Here is a 9036-nt window from a genome sequence, read left to right as displayed (position 1 = left end):
TTCTAAAAATCAACATATCTTCCCTACTTTATAGTTATTGAAAATGGAAATTACTTGGTTATGAACACTGATGTTACAGTTCGTATGATCGTTCAACAACAAAATTTTGCAGTGGATTTTGTTTCTCGGTAAAACACCATTCAATACCACGACTAGCACAAGAACATGAGACTATTAAAAAATACGTTTTCACTATAAAGTTTGCCAGACCAGAACGGAGCACAGCAAGATTCCTATTAGATTTTGACGGTACATTAACTTATTTGTACTGTGAGTTATATACTATCAGCAGCCCGCGTCAACCTGCAACACATCATAAAATCTGCTGATCTGCACTGCAAGTCTGGGAGCTAAATGAAATAATATTATTTTACTGTTACTTTACCGCTTCCTTGCGGTATGATAGACTATATTGGAAGTCGTTTGAATACGCCGCGGCAGCGGCTCTTTCGTTCGCCACGCAGCTCAGCACCACAGATAATTTTTATATAACTGAAAAATGTCTCAACAGGATGGGATAATAGGCAAGCAAGCTTTAACAATTAATAATGCAAGTTTTCATTTACATAACTCTATTAAAACATTTAAATATTTCAATTGTTACACACCTTTATGAATTCACACGTAATGGCGTACATCTCTTAGTCTCGACAAAAGAATGCTACACTAGCGTTCGCTACTACGACACAGGATATCTTACTCGCTCGACTCCCAGATGAAGAAGGCAAAGAAGTTGATATTCGTCACGTATTATATACTAGTTACTTATTTTAATCTTTGTTCGACATTTATCGTCTGTGGCGGTTTCATTACTCGCCGACGCAGATATTCTCAAAAATAAATAATAAAATAAAATACATAATTTTATACAATAACACAATATGATACATATAATTTTCTCGTTACTACATAATATGTTGTTTTTGTTTCTTACTAGACGTTACAATAGTAACCCCACTTTGGCTATAAGAAATTCTTACGTCAATGCAACTCTAAGATGAATATGAGATCCTCATCGACGGCATCGACGAAGCCGTGTCCACTTATGAGAATAGAAAGAAAATTATTCGGTAACAGTGGGAGATGGTAATAGAAGCAGTTCAGCAGAAAATTAACATTCATGGGATGTAACCGAAGAACAACGACATTAAAATGATTTGGGAAAGAAGTAAGTGCCTACACTGTTTACTGTGTATTGAACTGAAGCCGTCCTAGAACCGACAGAAAGGCTTCATCCCACCATAGTCTTCAGTTGTTCACAACCGCACAACAGGCCACAGCAGTCCACCCACCCCACCACCGCCCCACACCGAACCCACGGTTACCGTGCGGTTCTGCTCCCAGTTGATTCCCACGTCCCGGGAACGTCTCATATCGGACGGGTGTAAACCCAAATGGAATTATGGTGCACGTGTACATGTAGGCAGTGGTTATGCAACAATCGTTGACATAGTTTAATTGAGGTGGAATAAGGCGAACCAGTCCGCATTCGTCGAGGCAGATGGAAAACAGCATAAAAACCGTCCACAGGCTGGCCGGCACACCGGACCTCGACACTAATCCGCCAGGTGGATTCGTGCCAGTGACCGGTACGCCTTCCCGCTCGGGAAGCAGCGCGTTAGACCGCGCGGCTAGCTTGGCGGGCTAGTGCCCATGCTAGTCTTGTTTCCGAAGATGATACGTGCTTTCCCAGAAGATATCTCTCGTCGCTTGATAATCCGCATACAAAGAAATAACTTCTCCGAGGCGAACGTTTTAGACTTAATGTAGGTTGTAATGGAAGAAGCAGACGAAGAGTTCAAAGCTCATAAGATTCACTGACAGATATACCGATACTCAAAAGCGCTAGTCTCGGCTGCAGCTCTTAATTTAGTCCAGATTCGCTCTAAACGTAATAACAGACGGACGTCGGAAAAGCATTTCAGGTTCTGCGCCAAACGCGGTCATTGGGCACAGGACTGCCAAACCGACTAGAGGTACAGAAGTGTCTCAAGTTACTGATGTCGAGTAACCTCAGTTTTTTTGCCTCAAGGCAGGCAATATCGTTAAAATTGTATGAGGAATGGCGAGGCCCTCAGCTCGATCTGTAAGGGCAACAAATTTACTTTTGACCGAAAAAATCTACATTTTCTAGAGAAAACTAGTTCTACTTCAGTGTGCAATGTAAACACGTGCTTGCAGGCAGCAAGATTTTTCAAATGGCTCTAAGCACTATGGGACTTAACATCTGAGGTCTTCAGTCCCCCAGACTTAGAACTACGTAAACCTAACTAACCTAAGGACATCACACATATCAATGCCAGATGCAGGATTCGAACCAGCGACCGTAGCAGCAGCGCAGTTCCGGACTGAAGCGCCTATAACCACTCGGCAACAGAGGTCGGCAGGCAGCAAGTGTTAGAAGACACAGGCAAGTAGAAGCTTGCACGCAGCCAACCTTTGTTAATAGATCTGCAATCGCCATTCTCAATTTACATCTGTTTGACCTTCGGCCCCATAGACTCCTGACGATCAATGCATTGGGATCAACGGTTGCCTAATCGGAATCAGGCAGACCGTCCATCAGAATTGTGTAAGGAGTAACTGCCACATCAGGACCCACGCTCTTGCGGATCCTCACTCCTTAAACAACCACCCACTTCTACGACGAAATGGCACAGTTATGCAACATGCATGTAATCTATTATTGGTTAATCGTATTGATCAACATTCGGATGTTCGTACTACCTACTTATTGGAGCCGACCAATTTTTCATGACATATCGGCCAGACGACGATCTCAATCTCTAGTCTTAAATCCTCAAAGTTTGGCTGGACACCTAACGGAAGTTTACAAGGCGTTACAGGAATTCACACGACTGTTAATATAACCATGCGTCACAAGAGCAACCGAATGACAACATTCGAAGTTCTTGGAAAATGGGATCGACAGGTAATGGTTCGTAACAGAAACCCTCAATGGGGGAGAGAAGCCCCGTAATTTTTAAAATTTTTAATGCAGCTTACCTTATACAAGAAGGGCAATGGGTAGTTCCACTTTCATATGTACATGTTCATCCTTCCTAACAACTTTGGGAACGCTGAACGGCATTTTTCTGCATTCCAAATTATCCTATTGAAAGCTGCTATGGCTCATTCAGACACCGTCTGCCTGTCGCATCACATATTCAAGAAAGAAAGACAAAGAACTGTAAATGGCGAATTATTTTTGACGGTTAAGCTCACAAAGTAGGCTCAGCGTCCCGGAACTGTGTTTCAGAAATTGGTCTTAACCTTCTGTGCTTGTGCGATTTCTCCTAAAATCTTTCACCGTCGTAGCCATCCTCCAGCTAGCTCTTCACACGGATGACCGAGATCTCACGAGATTCCTATGGCATAAGGTCCCCGTCAATGAAATTTTAGCCGGCCAGAGTGGCCGAGCGGTTCTAGGCGCTACAGTCTGGAACCGCGTGACCGCTACGGTCGCAGGTTCGAATCCTGCCTCGGGCATGGATGTTTGTGACGTCCTTAGGTTAGTTAGGTTTAAGTAGTTCTAAGTTCTAGGTGACTGATAACCTGAAAAGTTAAGTCCCATAGTGCTCAGAGCCATTTAAACCAATTTGAATGAAATTTTACAATCAGTTCACGCAAGGCAGACGACTGTTTATGGCTTGAAAGGCCTTCCTTTCGCTCTTATATGCGGCCTCTTCCTGTTACCGGCCACTTTCACGGAACTGGCAGCCACTTATTGGTCATAATTTCCCACAGCTACAGCATTAATGCACTAGATTATGTCCAATCATAACGTTGGCACTAAAACCGCAGAAAAATACTGATTCATGTCTTTCTGCTATGAGCTGACGTCGTTGATAAAACAAATACAGCTGCCATTGTCAAAACGGACAACAAGGTCAGCATGTTTGACCGAAATATGGAAGGCCGAAGGACAAGACACAGAAAACGGACACTGAAGAACTGCGTGTATTCTAGGACGGTATTGACGATCAGCTTCTTTTATCTCCGTCGGTTGTCACAAATCGGAATGGTAGAAACGAAAAGAAATTTTATAACAAATTCTACAAGCTTCTACGTTCCTCTGGGTTTTCTGTCGCCTGTATCCATCACAGAAAAATTTTATTCCAACACACTTGGCTACTAAGATTGTGTCAGAACGAAACCATACTTCATCAGCTTACCTCAAAATGGACGTGGCCATCGCCACTTATAGATCTATCTACATACGCTTCTAGATTACATGCACGCAGGTGGACCTCAGTCTCCGAGGACAGAGGCTAACGTATTCACGTTTTTTTGCAAAGCGAGTGTAAGCTACCGCCTTGTACGCCACGTGTGAGGTAAACGTGTATAGTCTACTGTGCCTATATTGTTGGGAACTGGAGTGTTGACTTATTACTGCAAATCTACCAGCTGTGACAATGGCAATGGAATGCTTTGGACTTACTGTTCCATAGCCCTGGAAGGAATTCGAGCAAACTCCAGCACGTGGAAGGCACTTTTTTGTGGCAGAGTTGCTGAAATTCATACTGTTCTCGTAAGCGTCGAAGTCATAAACAACTCAAACTAGCCGAAACGGGTTTTACTGAGCTGTTATCCTCATTACTCTTGAGTGGAGAGTGCTTATCTAGCCAAATCCACTGGTCATGCTATTGGAGTTCGTCCCGAGTGGAGTGAGTCGCGGAGCATTAAGTAGAATTATGTATCATAATTTCTTTGTATGACTCACTGTGTCCTTCCTCTATTTGATATAAAGGAATGTTCTTGTTGATATGAAAGCAAGCGGTCTTCTTAGTTATTTACTTGCAGCTATTCCGAACAGAGGTGCGTCATGATAACGAATGTGTCTGTCATTTCGGCAAGACCTTTTCACAAACTTTCAACCGCCAAATTTCTCCTCCTAGTATGTTTGACTCACGCCGACGCAGGAAGAAATGACGATCGTAATAAAATAAATCAGAAATGTTTAGGAATTCATTTTTTCTCACTTACTATTCGGCAGAAGAACATTCCAGAAATACTCTAAAAGTAGTGCTACGTCCTTTCTGCCATGTGGTCGCTATTGCGGCAACACACAGGAGCATTGTACCGCATTCTTAGATTCCTCACTTAAAATTGTATTGTGTCGGAAACTTCCCGGCACATTAAAACGTTGTGCCGGACCGAGACTCGAATTCAGAAACCCTACCTTTCACTGGCAAGTACTCTATCAACTGAGTTACCCATGCACGAGTGACGACTCGTTCTCACAGCTGTACTTCCGCCAATACCTCGTCTCCTATCTTCCAAACTTCACGGAAGATCTCCTGCAAAGCTTGCAGAACTAGCGCTCCTGGAAGAAAACATATTGCGGAGAAACCGTTTTGCCACAGCCTCGTCTCCTGCCTCCTCCAAGTTTGAGTCGAGGTACTGGCGGAAGTACAGTTGTGAAGACGCGTCGTCAGTCGTGCTTGGGTGCTCAGTTGGTAGAGCATTGGTCCGCGAAGGCAAAGATCCCGAGTTCGATTCTCTGCCAGGAAGCTTCACATCAGCATACACTCCGCTGCAGAGTGAAAATTTAATTCCGTATTGTGTCTATCTTAAAGGCGTCTGCCGTTTCAGGTATTTGGGCATCTCCATGACGCCATCCGCTGTGTCAAAGAAACCTTTGAGTACCTATGCTGCTTTTCGTACATGTTTAATACCACTGTTTGTTATACTTGGCATGGCTCCAACATAGTTCAGTAATATTGTAGTATCGTTCACACCAGTGTTTTGTAATCAATCTCCTTTATACAGTGATTGCATTTCCTAGTTTCCTACAAAAATACGTAAGTTTACTACCTATTTTACTTATGGCCTAGCATATGTGATCGCTCCATTTGACATCCCTACAAATATCCATTTATGCTAGTTAACTGGAACCAAGTGTGACTCATTGATTTTGTAGTCATATTTTGTTAAGGGGATAATTTTACATTTCTGAACACTTATGAAAGTTGCTAATACTTGCCAAGCTAGTCAAGGTCAGAGTGATAACGTATGCATTTATTTCAGGTAGTACTTCATTCTAGATAACTGCACCATCTGCGAAAATATGAGGTTGCTATTAGTATTGTCTTCCAGGTCATTAATAGGGAGTATGAAGAGCAAGGGTCCCTACACACATCCCCGAGGCACACGTGAAAAAACATCTGACAGTGTTTTAGTAACAGAGGACACCGAAACATCTGAAGAAGATCCCAACAGGTGGGTCGAAATTTCGATTATTTTGGGCAGGAAATATGATGCTCCTTAAAAGTCCAGAAGATTTTAACATAAGTTAAAACGGCCTAGAAAGCGTCTACATACGTCGATGATTCTGAATCCAAGATAACATGCTGCATCGTCCCTTCCAAAAACAACAGCGTTAAAAATACTTCGTTTAATATCAGATATGATCATACTTTCGATAATATGTGTGGGTTTAGTGCTGAGTGAAATGCTTTTCAGAAGTTAAGAAAGTACAGCATTTAATTGAACGCCTTGATCCTAGGCTTTCAGGATGACATTTGAGAATAGGGGGAGATGGGCTGTGCAAGACCAATGTCCTCGGAATCCATGCTGGTTGATGTGGAGGAGGTTATTCTGTTCGAGATAACAAATTTGTATAATTCAATTATCATCCTTAGCAACAATAATTAAGCTCTTATTAAGACCAGAAGCGATTCGTTTATTTTAAAGCTATTTCAGTGGTCACTGATGGAAAAAGAACCCGAAAACCACAGAAGACAACAAATACATCTCATTGCGTTTGAGCTCACAATTCGTTTTAAGACTCTACAACAGATGGATTTGAAAGATTTTGGACTGTTACTATTCTTGTAGACGTGTGTGAACGTTCTTTGTTCCAACTACTGAGCACAATTTTGTGGTCGAGAGATCTGCGGTAGATAACTGTTTAACAGGTGGAAGCTAACACCTTTCTCTATACCTAGTGCCGTATAATTAATTACTCAACGTGAGTCATTTAATCTATTAATACATAAAAAAAACTCTTAACATCAACAATCATACTAAGTGGCGGAAAGGAATTGCGGTCAGGTGTCTGCACCGCTGGAGAGCTGTTAGTTTAAGTGGTACCACCGGGACTGTGTCACTCTTGCTTTTTTAAGTCAAGTAGACATTATAAATACTGCCCTGGGATATTTTATACCACGCCTGCTCGATGTGTTCACGTAGTTCTGTAACGTAGTGCGAGCAACTTCTCGTCCCGTCATATCCGACATGTGCTGCATTGGAGACAACAATGGAGATCGTGCTGGCCAGGAAAGATGTTGAGCGTCTGCAGGGTACGTCGTAGTCCACGGGCGAGTATTGTCCTGTTGGAACAACACATCACTTTCCTGCTGCCAAAACTGCAAAATAATAGGTCTAACAAAATTTTACGCGGGTTAGCGTCCCCTCCAGCAACACCAAAGGTCAACGAGAGTTGTACCTCATCACACCCCAGACCATAAAGCCTGTGGTGGGACGAGCGTGTCTAGAAAGAATGCACTGTACGAGAAAGCGCTCACCAAAAATAAACGAAAAATATATCTATTCAAAAAAGCAGATAAAAATTCACTTCACGCCTTTCTGAGAGACAATATTCACTCCTTTCAAACTAAAAATATAAGTGTAGAACAGATGTGGTTTGAATTCAATGAATTAGTATCGGCAGCAATTGGGAGATTTATACCAAATAAATTAACAAACGACGGAGCAGGTCCTTCTTGGTACGCAAAACAGGTCAGCACACTGTTGCAGAAACAACGAAACAAACATGCTAAATTTAAACAGAAGCAAAATCCCCGAGATTGGTGATGTTTCACAGAAACTCGAAATTTAGCGCGGACTTCAATGCAAGATTCTTATAACAGTTTCCACAAGGAAACTTTGTCTCGAAACCTGGCAGAAAATCGAAGGAGATTCTGGGCGTATGTAAAGTATGCTAGCGGCAAGACTCAATCAATGCCTTTTCTGTACGACAGCAATGGAAATACTATCGAAGACAGTGCTGCCAAAGCAGAGTTACTAAACACAGCCTTAAACACAGCCTTCCGAAATGCCTTCACAAAAGGAGACGAAGTAAATATTCCAGGATTTGCATCATGAACCGCTGTCAACATGAGTAACTCATAAAAAGGTGTCCTCAGAGTAGTGAAGCAATTTAAATCACTTAGTAAAAGTAAGTCTTCTGGTCCAGACTGTATACCAATTATGTTCCTTTCAGAGTATGCTAATGCAATAGCTCCACAATTAACAATCATGTACAACCGTTCGCGAAATGTCCGTACCCAAAGACTGGAATGTTGCTCAGGTCACACCAACGTTCAAGACAGGTGGTAGGAATAATCCACTATATTACAGACCCATATCATTAACGTCGATATGCAGCAGGATTTTGGAAAATATATTGTGTTCCAACGGTCTATTGACACACAGTCAACATCGATTTAGAAAACATCGTTTCTGTGAAACACAACTAGCTCTTTATTCGCATGAACTGTTGAGTACTATTGACAAGGGATATCATATTGATTATGTATTTCTTGATTTGCGGAAGGCTTTTGACGCTGTACCACACAGGCGGCTTGTAGTGAAACTGCGTGTTTATGGAATATAGTCTCCGTTATGTTACTGGATTCGTGATTTCCAGTCAGAAAGGTCACAGTTAGTAGTAATTGACGGAAAGTCATCGAGTAAAACAGAAGTGATTTCTGACGTTCCTCAAGTTCGTGTTATAGGCCCTTTGCTGTTCCTTAACGATTTCAGAGACAATCTGAGCAACCGTCCTAGGTTGTTTGCAGATGATTCTGTGGTTTATTGACTAATAAAGTCATCAGAAGATCAAAAAAATTGCAAAACGATTTAAAAACGATATCTGGTTGGTGCGAAAATTGGCAATCGGTCCTAAACAACGGTAAGAGTGAAGTCATCCATATGAGTGCTAAAAGGAATCCGTTAACCCTCGGTTGCACGATAAATCAGTCAAATCTAAAGGCCGCAAATTTAACTAGATACCTAGGAACTACAATTACG

The sequence above is a fragment of the Schistocerca piceifrons genome, chromosome 1, assembly GCF_021461385.2.
Source record: "Schistocerca piceifrons isolate TAMUIC-IGC-003096 chromosome 1, iqSchPice1.1, whole genome shotgun sequence".
NCBI lineage: Eukaryota > Metazoa > Arthropoda > Insecta > Orthoptera > Acrididae > Schistocerca > Schistocerca piceifrons.
The sequence above is the reverse complement of the archived record's forward strand: the minus strand, read 5'-3'. Positions refer to the sequence as shown.